At 51.0% G+C, this 17,777-nt stretch overlaps 1 protein-coding gene across 1 annotated transcript in view; it reads right to left on the reverse strand.

Annotated features, from left to right (window-relative positions):
- LOC147724093 (desmocollin-2-like) overlaps positions 1-17,777 on the reverse strand; it is a 125,678-nt gene that overhangs the window by 92,560 nt on the left and 15,341 nt on the right. The window lies entirely within an intron of this gene.

A 17,777-nucleotide genomic window follows, 5' to 3' on the forward strand; every position in this document is an offset into this window, starting at 1 on the left:
GGAACACGGCATCATCGCTGAGGGATAACTCCTCGCACACCTCCCAGTACTTTCTGAGATCACCCTTCAAGTGTTTCTTCTCGGGCCAGCCCTCAGTGACATAGGTCTTCACTTTGGAGAGATCCGGGTCCAGTTCGTAGGCCGTCTTCCAATCTTGTGCCCTATGGTGGTTTCCTGATCTGCTGTAGGCACCACTTGGTGTTCATCGCAACGGTCAGAGTGTGGGGTGCCTCCATTGTGACTGACAGGCTGAGAAAGTCGGCTTCTTTGTTTTTGTGGCCTGGAAGGAATTCCATGTCGTAGACGAAATCCAGGAGCCCGGAGTGTCATTTGTGGCATTGCGTGGGGTGGCTTTGATGTTCCCGCTGGACGTGAGGACTTTGATTAGTGGCTTGTGGTCTGTGCGGAGCGTGAATTTGGATCCCCCGAGGTATTGGCGGAATTTCTCCACCGCCCAGATGGCAGCCAGCATCTCTTTTTCTATGACCCTAAACTTCCCTTCGTTGGGAGCGAGTGAGCGGGATGCAAAGCCAATGGTGACTTCTGTGCCGTCAGTGGCTTGTCGCAACAGGACTGCTCCTAAACACTTCTCACTGGCGTCGGTTGTCAGGATGCTGGGGCCAGAGCTGTTGAACCCCTGGAGTGGAATGGTTCGCAGATGTCTTTTTTGATAGTCTCGAATTCTGCATCGGATTCTGCCGACCAGTGGAACGTGGATTTGTCATTCAGCAACTGGAGTAAGTTGTGGGTCTTGGTTGCGAAGTTCTTGATGAACTTGCTATAGAATTCCGCCAACCGCGAGGAATGATCGTACTTCGTCCTTGGTGCTTGGTTTGGGGGCCAATCTGATGGCTTCGAAGTTGGCTTTCTTCGGGGAAATTCCATGTTCACCAATTTCGTGCCCCAGATATGTGACCTTGCGCTGGCCGAATCTGCAATTTTCCAGTTCAGTTGTGAGGCCATTGGTGGAAAGGGTGTGCAGGACTGTTCTAAGTTTCTCATTGTGTTCTAGCTTGTTTCCCCCCATTCCTAGGATGTCATCCTGGAAGTATAGGATAATGCGGCAGTCTTTGAACAACTTATAGATTCGTTTTTGTAATACTGATGCTCCGGACGCCAATCCGAAGGGCAGGCGCCGGAATCGGTAGCAGCAGCCGAATGGGGTGATAAAAAAGGTCAGCTTTTTTAACGATGGGTGGAGTAAGATCTGATGGTATGTGGCGGTAAGATTTATGTTCGAAATCAACTTGATTCCGCTCATTTGAGCTAGCATGTCGTTGATGCGTTGCAGCGGGAACTTGTCGACTAGTATGTTTTTGTTTAGTTCTGGAAGGTCAATGCACAAATGCACTTTTCCGTTTGATTTGTGTGCCACTGCCAAGGGTGCCAGCCACTCGGCGCTTTCGATCGGTTCAATGACTCCGTTATGCCCCAGGCGTTGGAATTCGAGTTGCACGGCTTCCCTGCAGTTGAAGGGGATGTTCCGCACCTTGTGACTGATGAACTTAGACAATTGTCCAATGATCCCGCCGAAGACGTTTGGGAACTCCTCACAAAGTTTGTCCACGTTGGGGCTGGGGCTTTCGCTGGTCATCAGTACTTGCGTTTTTTTGCCGGGTTGGGCTGGATGCCAAGCGCTCCTTGGTCGATCCACCCTAGGACCAAGGGTCCTATTTCTGCTACGTACAACTTGCCAGTGGTTTCTCGCCCCTTGAACTTGGAGTGTAGTTGTTGGAACACTACCATGGGAATCTTTTCACCTGTGAAGGTGACCCGATGTACATCCGTAGGGTGTAGGTGATGCCCTATTGTACCGGCAAAATCCTTGTCCAATATGTCTCTTTTTATGATTGTGAATGGGGACCCTGAGTCTGCCACCATGGATATCTGGATCCCTCCCATGTACATGAGATAGGGCGGTTTCCTCCTGGAGGTGCAGTCGACGCCTAACACCTGGTCCTCTATGCACAAGATGCAATCTTCATCTTCTTCGCCTTCTTTCGCGTCGGGCTCCGAGTGATATACTACACACTTAACTGCATTGCTGTGGGGTCTCCTCATGCAGACTTTACAGAAGTATCCAGTCACGCCGCAAAAGGAGCACTTGACGTGGAAGGCAGGACATAGTTTGTCATTGTCCATGTGCGTCTGGCCGCTGCACCTGTAGCAGGAGCTTTTCGAATCAGGGAAGGGCCGGGGAAGGCCTGTCGAGGTCTTCGTGGGGCGTCGGCCAGACCAGTGTCCTGTGGAGGGGCCTGGTTTGTCTCTGCACGTGTCTTTGTCACTTATCTTGCACACCGTCATTTTTGTGTCCTCTTTTTTCGCAGCCGCCGCGCATCTTTTGGAGAGTTCAACCTTTTTGACGATCGCAAAGACTTCATGGAGGGGAGCCTCTCCACTCACCCACAACTTCTCCTGCATGCTGGTGTTGACCGTGTGCATTATTATTTGGTCCCGTATCAGGTCGTCATGCAGGTGCCTGAACTTGCAGTTTATAGCTAGTTTCTTGAGTGCTGGACATAGTCTTCCACCATCTCCGTGTCTCTTTGTTTGCGTTGAAAGAATTGTTATCTATCTATGGCTATGCAAATGACTGGTCGGTAGTGACCGTCTAAGTCATCAAGCGCATGCTGGAATACGTCTTCATCTGTGGCGGCTCTTGGCTTCTTGCCCATGTTCTCATACACTCGTAGACCCTCCGGTCCGAGATTGTGAAGGAGTATCTTCTTCCTGCATTTGCTAGAGAACGCTTCTTCACCTTCGTTTTCTAGGGCCGATAGGTAGTTCAGAAAGTACCCCTTGCAGTCCACCCACTTCATGGCCGATTCACCTGGCTTAGGAAGGAACGGCACTGGGTTGGTCAATAAGAAGGTCTGGGCACACATCTTGCTGGACGGAAGTGTATCCTCTTGGGAGGGTGGTCGGTGGGGTGTACGGCTGACGGCGGTGGCTAAGGTGGTGGGACCTACAGGTGCACCTGATGGGACTCACTCAGGCATTCCTGGGCAGCTGTGTGGAAGTCCTGGGCGTGCTGGCAGAGTTGAGGGCACCTGGGCTGCGTTCTCTTCAGGACGCAAATGAGTGAGAGGAAGCTGCTTGGCCCTATGGTGGTGAGTGTGGCACTGTGGAGTTGGTTGCCTTGCACCCTGATTGCAAGATGGGTGAATGAAAGCTGCTTGGCTTGCTTGCAGAGTGTGTGGTACAGTGGAGCTGGTTCCTTTGCATGTGGTGAGGGCCAGTGGCTGGGAGGCAATAGAGGTGCCTTTAATAAGAGGCACCGCAGCAGTAAAAGGCCTGATGCACGCTATGGGGGTGGAGCGGTGCAGGAGCACAAGTGCTTTCCCCGGGCCTGCTGAGTGCCGGTCTGTCACTTTGAGGATTTTATGTTGCTGTGGCAGAGCGGGCGTGTGGAAGAAGGCAGGCTCCTGACAGCGTGGGGCCTCACTCGCGCCGTACGCGTACCTTGAAGTGGGGTAGTGCTGCCTCAGGGCGAATGTGCGTTGAGCGCCACCCTCCCTCTGCCATACTGGAAGCGGCACCACGGGTTGAGAAGGGTGCGGCGCTAGGCTCAGTGGTGACGGCGGGGTCCTCGAAGGCTCGTCGCCAGTCTTTAGTGATTATTTCAAAGTGTCTCATGGAAGGACAACACGTACAAGGGATACTTTACACGTCCCTTTATTTGCAGAGGAAGGGCTGGCGTCCATACATTGTACACTGCCCCCCCCCCCGTGTTCTGCGCCGCCTCTCACGATCCCATGAGGCACAGCGCAGATGATGCGGGTGCAGAGCACTAGACTGCAACACCACAGTCACAAGATAAAAATTGTGTGCTGGTTATTTTTGTGAATTAACGGTTTAGAAAAATAAATCCACTGTTAATGTAGAATACCTGGAGGTAAAATGTGTTGGTGTGCTTGGAAAATTAAGCAGGCTATAGCTCTGTGAAAGCAAACACTTGACAAGCAATAGAAAAAAAAAACAATGTAAGAAGCTCATACACTCACAAATGTTTTGATAGTACTTATACCAGAGGACAAAGAGCAATATAGTGCCATTTTAACCTGCTATAAAGAAATCCCAGTCCATACTATCAAATATGAAACTATACAATCTAATAACAACCTATAAATATTCCTTGATTGACAAAGACAAGAGGCCTCGTTCACAAAAACTTTTGATTCTCAAAAAGTACAACATGCAATTGTTAATTGTAAATTCTAACTCACAAAATAAGGACTTGTGATTTTTTCCTACAGCAAATTCCATTTCTGAATGTGGTGGCTTGTCCAGTGTGAAAAATTTAATAGAAGGGTGAAAACAACAGGATTCTTACATAATGGGCAGGTTTGCTCACTGGGGATGTGTGCTACAACCACAATGTTGTAGCTGGTTGGTTTTTACAAACCTCACCTGTAGTCTTTCTCCTAGGAACACAAAGGATTGGAGCAATGGTGCAAACTGGGTGTGTCAAACACCCAAACACCTATGTGTTCCATTTGGAACAGTAGAAAGTGTTTATTAGTCAGTGAAAAGGCTTTGTTAGTGATGAAAAACAAAGTTTAATTCTATGTGCACCCAGTTATTCTTTATAAAGAGTTGAACTTCCACATGCTTAAAATACCCATGTTTAGGATTAGGTGCACATGTACAAATTTACCATTTTAATTGCTTTCCAAACTTCATTATACTTTTCTATTACATATTCTGAGGATCTGGGTGTATCATATGATATGGCTGTGAGTCCTTATTGTGGAATACACTCGCAAAACATTTATTAGGTCCCCTAAGGTTCGTTTGAAAAACCTTAAGCTCAGCACTGGGTCGCTATGGCAAAGGAGCTTACTGTGAAGCATTTAACAGTATTGAACAAAAAATTAAGAAAGCCACAAAACATGACCCCAATTTATAACAAGCATTTGCAATGCAACAGGTCTCGTGTTTTCAGGAGTTCAAGCTATTGATATTGTCATTTACAATGCCAATAGCTCAAACTCTTGTAAATGGGAGACCTATTGCATTGAAAATGCTTCCATTAACTGAAGGGAGTAGAGGAAAGGTTTCCGCTGCAGCAAGAGTACAAATCAACTTCCTTGCCTTTAGTTACCATGCACCTGACTTCAGCTGCCCACACACTCCCGCCCTAAAGGCAGCATTCCTTGCAATGCACTGCTATAGGTCTTGCGGCTGCCATTATTTAGCAAGTAAATTAAAAATTAAAAAAGAAAAAGTTTGCTGAGCCGCGTGAAAAGAGACGCACAGGTGCCATTCAGCATGTAAATAAAAGAAAAATGAGTTTGGTGAGACACCCTCAACGAGACGCACAACCGCCATTTAAAAATGTTTTTTGTCAACCATTCCTGTTTCCCATGAGGCTTTCCTGTTGCTTGAACATCTCCAGCATCTCCCTGGCAGCTCTTCCTTCGCAGATCTAGTGGGCCAATGAGGTAGATTTCAACAGTTACCTGGCCACTAGAGTGTTTTTTAGTCCAGTTCCAGCCTTTACAGCACGACCACCATAGACGATGATGGAGAGGTCTTTATACTAGGGATGCAGGATGAAAAGATATTTAGGAATGCTCCGGTTGTCATGCAGTGAACTGGCATACCTTTGTGGTGATTCCTCAGTAGACGGGTGATGTGGAGTGACTTTGGCCACAGAGGTCGGAGTCCCACTAAGTCCTCTTTCTGGGGGTCGAATGCCAGCAGCAGCTGGTATTCGGGTCTCTAGGCACACAGTTGGTTCAAAATCCTTTAGTGGGGGCTAGTGTCTCCCTGGAGTGACCAATCCAGACTTTGATGACTCTCCCGGATCCAACCGACTCGGGTGCAACTTCCCAGTAGCAGCTAGCAGCAAATCTTCTCCAGTGGCTACCACTTTGCTGGTTTGGGCTACTTCAACTCTTTTGTCCCTGGAGTTGGTTAGAGGCGATCTACAGACTATTCTTTAGAGTCACTGCTCTGGTCTAGGGATCAACTTTTCCCTGAGCTAGGGGTCACAGGCACAGTCCACACTTTGCTACTTCAAAGTGCAGCAGGTGCCATCCAGCAGAGGGTGAAGCCTCTCTTTGTATGATTCCATGGTCAGCCCTTCTTTGGTTTTCTTTCCAAACAAACCCAGCATGATCTGAGGGTCCAGGGTGTCAGGAGTTCCATATTTATCTCAATTAAGTGCCAAGAGGGGACAATACAGTTATCAGCCAATGGGCTACCAGGTCCCCTCCCTTTTGGTGATGACTTTCTGGCAATGTGTGTCATCTGACAATCCCAGAGTGCACCACTCTGGCCACTCAAAAGATGTCGGGACCCTTCCTTGGATTTAAGGAGCTCAGTAGCCCACCATACAGGTGTGGCTACCTGGGGCCTAAATGCCCCCGGGAAAACCAATTTGGGCACTGGTCTTCCTTCTAGCGTGACTGCCTGAACAATGGGAAGCCACTCAGGAGTGTTATTCCACTTTGAAGCTCCCCTTTTGTACTAACACCCCAAGTGGCTTCCTGCAAAGGGGAGGGGATACCTCTCCCAGCTGCAGACAGTGCTTAATCCTTAGCCTGGGAGTCATGAACTCCACTCCCTAGGCAGGCAGAAAGCGGTCTGTGGGTCCGAGTCTGTGTGAGGCTACTGGACCACTAGGACAAAGAGTGGAAACTTTCTAAAAGTTGCTTAGCTTTAAAAGTGACCTTAAATTTGCCCTGAGCATCAGGTTGGGTTTAATGCCATGAATAATTTGATACCTCGCACTATCCAGTTAGGTAGTCCCATTCATAAGATAGCCAGTCTGGGGTGTCAGACTGTAACCCTGTATTAGCCAATAACTTTTCCCCAGCAAAACAACAATTTTGGGCTTTTGCTGTTAAGACATATACATTTAAATTACATTTATATGTCCTGCTAAACAATATACATCTTCTTGCCATAGGGCTCTATAGGCTTTCCTTAGGGGAGACTTACATTCTGAGATGGATTTCGATGTTGGGCAGAATTGCTTCTGCCCAACACCGACTTGGTCCTGGACCGATCGGCCGATCTCTGGTCGGTAATCCTGACCACCTCATTAGAAAGTGAATGTTTGGTCGCATTCCTACATTTCCCTACGGGGGCATGCATTACTGCCGTAAACAGGCCATAATACATGGTCCCATAGGGAAATGGGAGGTGCTGTTCATTCGTGAATCCAGTACCTGCCATGGGGTGCAGGGATCAACTGGGGGACATCATAGGTGACCCTTCTGCCCCCCACTGGAAGCTGCGCACCCAAGGGGTCCTGCTATAGGCCCCCAAACATGCTTTCCGGGATGGTTTCCATGTTGGACAGGCCTGCATGGAAACCATGTCTGAAAGCATGCATCGTAATCCCAAGGGCAGAAAAGCCTTCCCTTTGGGATTACGGGCCGGCTCCGACTCGCCAAAGGGCTTCATGAGCCCGTCGTAAGCCAGCCCGAATGACCGGAGAGTTAACTCTCCGACCACCAACATCATAATGCGGCGATCGGAAAGTAAACCGAGCGGCCCATTGCAATGTGGCCAGGAAAGCTCCGACCATTGTTCGGAGCGTTTACGGGCCGCATCGTATTTGGCCCTAAAATACTATGGGAAATGATAGCTTTTCTATTGGTTTTAATGGAAGAGTCGTACTAGCAGAGTGACACTGCCCATCCAGTCTGTAGTGCCAGGCTGGGAGACATTTTGTACACTTTTGACACTGTCAGGGTGGCACAACCGGTACTGCAGCGCTGGGTGGACACTCTGCCTTACTTTCCCCTTGGTGCCATATACTAGGGACTTATAAGTAAGTCAGTATTTTGGGGATAGCCAATTGAACCACACATTGTACTTTGTAAGAGCACTGGAACAGAGGTCTGGTTAGCAGGCTTAGGGCACTCTCAGTGTCAAAAAAAATAGCAGCTAGTAGTCCAATGGGGGCAATAAGAAACATCTAAGAAATCTGTAAAGATGGTATTTGATTTTGATTTGGCAAACCCTTAGTAGGAGTAAAACTATGAGAAACACATGGTTTTCAACAGTCTAAACTAGCTTGTTCATTTTATGAATGAGAACCCAAAATGTTGACCATTAAAAACAGAAAATTAATATGCTGTGTATCCTTTTTGAGAAAGTTATACTTGAGGTAAACATTTAAAAAGACTGCAATAAAAGTGTTAATGTTGAATTGTGTAAGATCATCGGAGAGGAAAAATTACCACATTGCTTCATTATCCCGTTTTAAAATCTCCTGAGATGGGTACCCACAACTGAGGATACTGTGCTCTTAAAGCTTACACCAAAAAAGGAAAATACATGCAGAAAGACATTATGTGAATGTTAGATTGTAGAGGCTGCTGAGGGGGTTCAGCATATAAACAGGACCCTAAGTGTAAGAATGCTTTTATGCTATTTTAGTGTAGCATTACACTATGACACTATTAGACTGATTTCTGTCTTTTAGGTGTCATAGTGATGACAATATGAGGTTAGTGTGAAAAGGCATTGGTAAGGCTAATAGGTTTCAAGTGAAAAACACTGAGGATCATATTGACCATCAATGAATTGCAGAACATCGTAAATATTATTTTATGCTTGACAAAAGATTTAAGAAATCACACAAAACTATAAAAAGTATATAAGTATGATTAGAACATTGGAATGTTGGGAGCTCCATTGCAGACAATAGAGTACTCCCTGCTTCTACGGGCCGGTAAAGGCCCGCAGAGCAACATTCCAATGTTCTACAAAGGCTTCTCGAAGCTCGAGGGGATTTATATCCCCTCGAACTTTGAGAACACTTTGTTTAATTTGTTAGAACATTCTGCCCTCTAGTGGCAGAATGTTCTAATAGCCTTATAGCCCTTCGTAGCAGGGCTATACCGGCTATTAAAGTCCCGCTGTCTCGTTAAAGTCCCTCGCCTTCGGCTCGGGCCTTTAACGATTCAGCAGGCCTTTAATAGCCGGAATAGCCCGCTACGGCGGGGTATAAGGCTATAATAAATATTGAAAGAAAACAGTTGGATAATTGTTTGGTTATTGATTAGCAACGTAAGAGGTTGTGCACTGTGGGGTTAATATTTCTATGAAGGGAATAGTTACTTCATGTTATGAATTGTCTATTTGGATAGAGGGCACACCAAGGTGGCATGACTATATAATGATTGGTGATGTATACATTTAGAGTCAAAAAAGGAGTGCATAGCCAAAACTCATCATCCTATTTGAATTGTTTTCAGTAGAGCAAACAGAAACTGCTGAAGAAAACTGTAAGGGATGCCCCCAGGAACTTTTATCCAATTGATTAGGTAGTGCCCAGGATTCACTTCCACCCACTAGCTGGTGCCAAGCATAAATGTGACATCCCCTCGAACCCTTATCAGAACAGTTTCTGTGCCTGTGGAAGATCAGAAGAGGACTGGACCCCCTGTCATTAACCTGAGAGGAGCATTGAAAGACTGGACCTTCTCACTCTTGAACCCTGGTTAAAGAATTGTACTTCAATGATCAGTTTGCTGACTTCCTATGTGGCTACAAGGACACAAAAACCTGCATCATGCCCTTTACCTATAGTGCCGCTCTGACCAGTAGCAACTGGACCTGCACTGGATTTTGATGTTGACCTCTGCCTGACAAACAGAGAGCCTCTAGGTACACCATCCTGAAACTCTAAGCACCTTAGAAGTTGTTAGAACCGGGACCCTGGCCGGCCAAGACTCGCGTCGAGGTCAGTCAGGGATCGCCAGTTCTAAGTGTCAGGGCAAGGGAGTCACACACCAAGGCAACCCCTACTCGCCCTCTAGGTAACGTGGCGCGAGCAGTCAAGGCTAAACTTGGAGGCGATGTAAGTTAAGTATTTGCGCACGCACCCCAGCAACAACAATCAAGGCCCACCACAAAGAAACACTCCACACAAGGTTATGTAAAAATAGCCTTTGTATTATAAAAATATACATCAGATAAAACACACATCTTATTACACGGTGCCAACAGGCACGGGCGGAATTTACAAGGGATATTTGTACAGGACAGGGCCACTTGGACCACTGTCAAGGGTATCAGCACTTTTAGAAATAATTACTGTAGCACAAAAATATAACAGTAGAGCATACAACCAGTAATCACTGGTAACAGGACCTCTCTAGCACCACCTGTACTAGGGAGAAAACAACCACCTACATGTCACAATACCTATAGGGGTGCAAGGATAAAACACATGATGTATCAACATTCAGAGGTGTAAAGGCACATGACGCATAAGCAATACATTCAGCGGTGCAGAATCAATAACCATTACCCCATACTCACAAGTCACCACCTGTGACTGTCCCGGTGTCCCAATGTCAGGGCCTAAACGTGGCAGTTGTCCACTAAGTGCTGGACAACTGGAGCAGGGAAAGTTAACACAAGGTTGGAGCCTCTCTGGGCTCGAAGAACCACCACTGTGGCACTGGTGAGCCTCTCTTAGGCTCTCTCACCAGTAAGGGGGGGCCGCTGAGCCTCTCAGGGCCTCAGCACTGAACAGGTGCAGCCTCGCTGGGCTGTGGGGTCCCCCTCTCTGGGGACCCAAGGCAATAATGCTGGCAAAGAGCCACGCCGGGCTCTAAATCAACTGGTGCCCCCGGGGCACGGACAAACTGCTCCTCGAGAGCCTCTCTTAGGCTCGGGACGCGGGGCTGGCAACCGAGCCTCGCAAGGCTCGACAATGGAAAAAGCCCCCAGAGCCTCTCTGGCTCTTCACTGCTACCGGCGCGAGGTCGCGCTACAGAGAGGGGGCGGGGCGGACACCGGCAATGTGTCCCGACGCTCCCCCCCCCTCCCCTGCAGGCAGGCACTCACCGATCTCGCGCTGGTCTCTCCAGCGGCGGCGGGTCTCTCCCGCTGGTCTCGGGGCTCTCCTCTCCACTCGGGGAGCCTCGGGGATCCGGCCGGCCGCTTCTCTCTTCCCGGCTCGGTGAAGAAGGCGGGACTTCCGGGTCGATTCTCCCGGGCCGCGCGGTGATTGGCCGGTAATTCCTTTGCTTCCGGGTCGCCGCGGGCAGCGCGGCGGCTCGCTTTAGTCAGGCAGGCGGCTTCCCAGGATCCGAGGAGTGGGCTCCCTCGCAGATCCCTCGAAAACCGGGCAAATAACGCGGCAATGAGCGGGGTGGCACCCGCGCCGCCAAATCCTCCCACGAAGCGGGCAAGATACAGCGCTCACCGCGCTCGAACAAAAGTACAGCGTTTTCCAGCGCTTAGGCAGGCGATCTCAGCGCTCCTAGCGCTGAAGGGCAGAGAGCAGCGCTCTCAGGTTGTAACCAACGAAGTCCTCAGTGCTCCCCAGCACTGGAGGACAGGGCAGAGCTCCAGCAGGGCTGGAGGCAGGCAGGGGGGCAAGGCTGGGCCAGAGCCAGCACACTGGGTCTCCAGGCAGGGAGACTCCCCAAGTGGCGGTCCTTCTGGCCCCAGCAGCGGCACAAGCCCCCTCTGGCAGGATTCCAAAAGAAGAACATTTTCAGTGGGGACACAGCCCCTTCTTATACTGACAAATCCTTTGTTTCAGGGTGCAGGGTGGGGGGAAAACCAGTCGCAGCTGGTTCTGGAGCACTCTTGATGGCCCAACCACCCATTTCATTCACTGGGGAGGCTAGGGTCGTTAGACACACCACAGGGGGGCGGAGCCAGCATTGTGTGGGGAAAACCCAGCCCATCCAGGACACAGGTACACTCCTCCCACACATCACTCATGCTAATCTCCCACTCACCACCGGGCAGACCCATCCAGACTTCCTGGAGCCTGGCATGCCAGCCAGCTCCAGCCAATCACGCTCCAGCACCCTCACTGCACACATATCTCAATGTCCAGAAGTAGCACTTCCCAACTAGACACAAACATGCCGCAGACACCATCTTGCAGCATTCACTCTCACGAGTTTATACATACTAAACTCGAGCCTGTACTCCCCACGCATCAGGAACTACCAGGGACACACACATTCCCCATGCATTCCTATGGGAGGGCAGGCCAGCCATACTACATGCGCGCACTTTCACTCTGGGGCCCAGGGAAAAGTGCGCAGAGACCCAAAAATCACTGACACAGGGTCACAAATAAGGCAAAAAGTCTAGGGGTGAACCTGCCCTGCGGGCCAAGTCCAACACAACCCCCTTCCAGCCAAAACGCAGGGGAGAACAATCACCACCGTGATGGACTTCCCTGCTTGGGGCGATAGAACACGGACGCAGGCCCGCCACTGCCGGGACACCCTCCTGTTCTATGCCACGGTGAACCCCTAGGGTTCCTTCTAAAGCTACTGTAAGGACCAACTGGGCTACCCCACTGGTACTCCTCAGCTGTCCGCGGCCAGGACCAGGCCCTGGGCCACCCAGGTGCCACCGGTCCTTGCCAATTCGCAGAGCGGGGGGTAGTAACCCCTGGCACATAGTACCCATTCTCCACTCTCCCTGTCTGCAAGACAGGACTAGACTGCCACTGGTTCACCAGCCTTTGGTCTACAACCTCAGGCGGACCAGGAGTCTCAGGGAAGGCTCTCCTCCCCTTACCTCGTCTTCCAGGGTTCCTCCTCCTCCTCCTCCTGCGAGGGGTACCCTTACAACGCCACTCCAACCCAGGGTTTAACCCCTCAGGTTGCACCGGGGTCAGAGGTGGGCTTTCCCACCCTCTGCACCCCCTTCCAGAGGTCTGCCCTCTCCCAACTGGAGAAGTTCCCCTGGAAGAACCGGTCAGGACACTGCTTACAGTCGTCCTACCCTTCAGGTCAGGCCGAACCTGCACCTGGCCTCCCAACCTCCGGTCTAAAACCTTTGGTGGAATAATTGCCTGGCACTCCAGGACTTCTGGGGACTCGCACGCAATCCCCCTGAGGCTGACACATGACCCATGTGTCGTGTGACGGTCTGTCTGGCGCAGATCTCCCGCCTCCTGTCCACCTGACAGTGCGCAAAGATCCCCCAGACCAGAAGTGGCGCCACCCGGGTCCACCCAAGACCTAGCCCAACTGGCTAGTCTCTGGTCCACTGGTGCATCCACTGGGAACCTCGTCCCCCAATCACTCCTCGCTTCGGACTTCTGTGCCCTCCCAACTGGAGCGACACTGCCGGGCACTGGAACCCCTGGAGTTCTGGTTACAGACACTCCAGGTTCCCTAGACACTAGGAGATCCTCCTCAAGTGTACTAACAGGACAGCCTAGGTCCCCAACCTGGTGTTCCCTCAAGAAACCACCCAAGTTCGGAGACAGGGCTTCGGGCCTCTGGGGGCTCTCAGCCACCCACTGACTCCTGCTCCGCTGAGCCAGGCAGTCAGCCCCTTCACCCGTCTCACTATACTGGGACCTAGCTGGGCTACACTGAGCCTCTTCCACCACGCTGGGCTGGAAGCTCCCTGTACCACTACTGTTGGACTCACTCTCTAATGACTGTACAGCACCTCTGGCCCTCTCCCAGCGGTCTGCTTCCAGTGCAAGCTCCCATGGTTCAGACAATCCACACCCCATCAGGTGTTGCCGCAACCCTGGGGAACAACAACTGAGCAACTGCTCTCTGAGAAACATATCGAACAATATGTCCCAATCACATTTCGTGGGCTCCCGTACCCAATCACACAGGGCTCCACAACAGTCCTCCTCAAAGTCTACCCAAGACTGGTGAGGCAGCTTCCTACTGCCCCTGAATTTCAACCTTAACTCCTCCTCTGGGGAAACAGGTACCATACTCTGGGAACTGGGAGTGGGACTGTCAATACCAACACTTAAAAAGCTGCCACCACTGGACTCCACCCTCCCTGGGGAATCCAGAAAATTCTGACTGCGGTCAGGGGATAACCTACACTCTAGGGCTATCTTCTCCCTGGCCCAGGCCCTCTCAGCCTCTGCAGTCCGCTCATTCACACCCAGCTGCGCCATCCTCCAGGCATACTCTAACCTGAGCTTCTCCATGGCCAGCTGGTGCTCCCTCTCTTCTCTCCTATCCACCCACTCCTCTGGGGACAGGGAAAGGGATGGGGTGCTACATCTGACACTGGACCCAGCAAGGGACTCCCTATCTAGGGGGTACTCACTCTCTGCTGGCGCCCATCCACTGTCAAACTCACTCTCCACATCAGACTCTTCAGGGCTCCCCTCAGACCCACCACCCTCATGGTGTGCGGTCCGGGCCCTCTCCCTCTCACTGTGCTCACGCTCCCAGTCACTCTTCTGCCACAGGATCATGTTATCCCTAAGCTTGGACTGGGTGTCTGACTCACTCACTGGGATGTCTCTCTCCTTACATAACCGTACCAACTCATGCACACTGTACTTAAACAGGCCACAAAGGTTAAAAGGAGATTCCATCTTGACAGGATGCTCACAGACACGTGCAACACAAGGGAACTAGCAATCTGAAGTAGAAGTACACAATTCCAAAATTTCAACACTCTCCTTAAAAAAAAAGAACTCACTCATGCGTCCAGGAAAACACACCATTCATCCACACACACCCTCCCCTCGGATCGGTAAGGCAGTTTCTACCACCCCTGACTTCTCAACCTGACCACAAGTGACACAGGTACCAAACTCTGGAAGCAGGGCGGGGGATAAATGTACTGAACACAATTATCAAATGACACTCTTCAGGAGAAGAAACAATAATGGAACTTCACCAAAACACAATAATCCCCAACAATGTGGTCATCTAAAATGCAGAGCTTTGTAGTGGCCAGTTGCTACTGTGGTACAACGCAAACACAAATTCTTATCCTCACCGCTTGCCGCCAATGTTAGAACCGGGACCCTGGCCGGCCAAGACTCGCGTCGAGGTCAGTCAGGGATCGCCAGTTCTAGGTGTCAGGGCAAGGGAGTCACACACCAAGGCAACCCTTACTCGCCCTCTAGGTAACGTGGCGCGAGCAGTCAAGGCTAAACTTGGAGGCGATGTAAGTTAAGTATTTGCGCACGCACCCCAGCAACAACACCCAAGGCCCACCACAAAGAAACACTCCACACAAGGTTATGTAAAAATAGCCTTTGTATTATAAAAATATACATCAGATAAAACACACATCTTATTACACGGTGCCAACAGGCACGGGCGGAATTTACAAGGGATATTTGTACAGGACAGGGCCACTTGGACCACTGTCAAGGGTATCAGCACTTTTAGAAATAATTACTGTAGCACAAAAATATAACAGTAGAGCATACAACCAGTAATCACTGGTAACAGGACCTCTCTAGCACCACCTGTACTAGGGAGAAAACAACCACCTACATGTCACAATACCTATAGGGGTGCAAGGATAAAACACATGATGTATCAACATTCAGAGGTGTAAAGGCACATGACGCATAAGCAATACATTCAGCGGTGCAGAATCAATAACCATTACCCCATACTCACAAGTCACCACCTGTGACTGTCCCGGTGTCCCAATGTCAGGGCCTAAACGTGGCAGTTGTCCACTAAGTGCTGGACAACTGGAGCAGGGAAAGTTAACACAAGGTTGGAGCCTCTCTGGGCTCGAAGAACCACCACTGTGGCACTGGTGAGCCTCTCTTAGGCTCTCTCACCAGTAAGGGGGGGCCGCTGAGCCTCTCAGGGCCTCAGCACTGAACAGGTGCAGCCTCGCTGGGCTGTGGGGTCCCCCTCTCTGGGGACCCAAGGCAATAATGCTGGCAAAGAGCCACGCCGGGCTCTAAATCAACTGGTGCCCCCGGGGCACGGACAAACTGCTCCTCGAGAGCCTCTCTTAGGCTCGGGACGCGGGGCTGGCAACCGAGCCTCGCAAGGCTCGACAATGGAAAAAGCCCCCAGAGCCTCTCTGGCTCTTCACTGCTACCGGCGCGAGGTCGCGCTACAGAGAGGGGGCGGGGCGGACACCGGCAATGTGTCCCGACGCTCCCCCCCCCTCCCCTGCAGGCAGGCACTCACCGATCTCGCGCTGGTCTCTCCAGCGGCGGCGGGTCTCTCCCGCTGGTCTCGGGGCTCTCCTCTCCACTCGGGGAGCCTCGGGGATCCGGCCGGCCGCTTCTCTCTTCCCGGCTCGGTGAAGAAGGCGGGACTTCCGGGTCGATTCTCCCGGGCCGCGCGGTGATTGGCCGGTAATTCCTTTGCTTCCGGGTCGCCGCGGGCAGCGCGGCGGCTCGCTTTAGTCAGGCAGGCGGCTTCCCAGGATCCGAGGAGTGGGCTCCCTCGCAGATCCCTCGAAAACCGGGCAAATAACGCGGCAATGAGCGGGGTGGCACCCGCGCCGCCAAATCCTCCCACGAAGCGGGCAAGATACAGCGCTCACCGCGCTCGAACAAAAGTACAGCGTTTTCCAGCGCTTAGGCAGGCGATCTCAGCGCTCCTAGCGCTGAAGGGCAGAGAGCAGCGCTCTCAGGTTGTAACCAACGAAGTCCTCAGTGCTCCCCAGCACTGGAGGACAGGGCAGAGCTCCAGCAGGGCTGGAGGCAGGCAGGGGGGCAAGGCTGGGCCAGAGCCAGCACACTGGGTCTCCAGGCAGGGAGACTCCCCAAGTGGCGGTCCTTCTGGCCCCAGCAGCGGCACAAGCCCCCTCTGGCAGGATTCCAAAAGAAGAACATTTTCAGTGGGGACACAGCCCCTTCTTATACTGACAAATCCTTTGTTTCAGGGTGCAGGGTGGGGGGAAAACCAGTCGCAGCTGGTTCTGGAGCACTCTTGATGGCCCAACCACCCATTTCATTCACTGGGGAGGCTAGGGTCGTTAGACACACCACAGGGGGGCGGAGCCAGCATTGTGTGGGGAAAACCCAGCCCATCCAGGACACAGGTACACTCCTCCCACACATCACTCATGCTAATCTCCCACTCACCACCGGGCAGACCCATCCAGACTTCCTGGAGCCTGGCATGCCAGCCAGCTCCAGCCAATCACGCTCCAGCACCCTCACTGCACACATATCTCAATGTCCAGAAGTAGCACTTCCCAACTAGACACAAACATGCCGCAGACACCATCTTGCAGCATTCACTCTCACGAGTTTATACATACTAAACTCGAGCCTGTACTCCCCACGCATCAGGAACTACCAGGGACACACACATTCCCCATGCATTCCTATGGGAGGGCAGGCCAGCCATACTACATGCGCGCACTTTCACTCTGGGGCCCAGGGAAAAGTGCGCAGAGACCCAAAAATCACTGACACAGGGTCACAAATAAGGCAAAAAGTCTAGGGGTGAACCTGCCCTGCGGGCCAAGTCCAACAGAAGTGTACTCCTGTGGTTGTTTGGACACCAGAACAAAGGTTTGGAAACGGTTGAAAACATTTCCTCCAGAGCTTCAGAGGCACCGACCAGAAGAATTATTCAACCAGCAGTTCCATGGCTTCAGATTGAATTCCAATTTCAAGGCTCCCAGCGCCTCTGAAAATAATTACTAAGTCTCATTCTGCTGTGGGACATAGAATGTTTTCAGCAAGAAATTTCCGATGGTCTAGAAATCCAGCAGGACTAACCTGCTTCAGGTATCCAGTCTTCGGTTCCACAGCAGCAGCTAACAGTTTCATTGATGGCCCACTCAGGGAGGATTTTTCTTCAAAGAAATTTTAATTGTTTTCTACAAAAAAGTGGCAAACGCCCTTCCTATGTTTGGGCTTTGAAACTTTTCAAACTTTCTGACTTCCTGACTTTTATAAGGACCAGTCCACTTGTAGTATCTGACTGAGGCTCCATCGCAATCAGACTAAAATTGTGCTAATGTCCCGGTCTACCACTGCCATAGACTATCATTGGGGCTTTTGGCTTTTTGGCGCTATTTCCACTTAAATCTTTTAAAGTTCATATCTTCTGTTCTCC

Source organism: Lissotriton vulgaris, chromosome 4_1, assembly GCF_964263255.1.
Source record: "Lissotriton vulgaris chromosome 4_1, aLisVul1.2, whole genome shotgun sequence".
Taxonomy (NCBI): Eukaryota; Metazoa; Chordata; class Amphibia; order Caudata; family Salamandridae; genus Lissotriton; species Lissotriton vulgaris.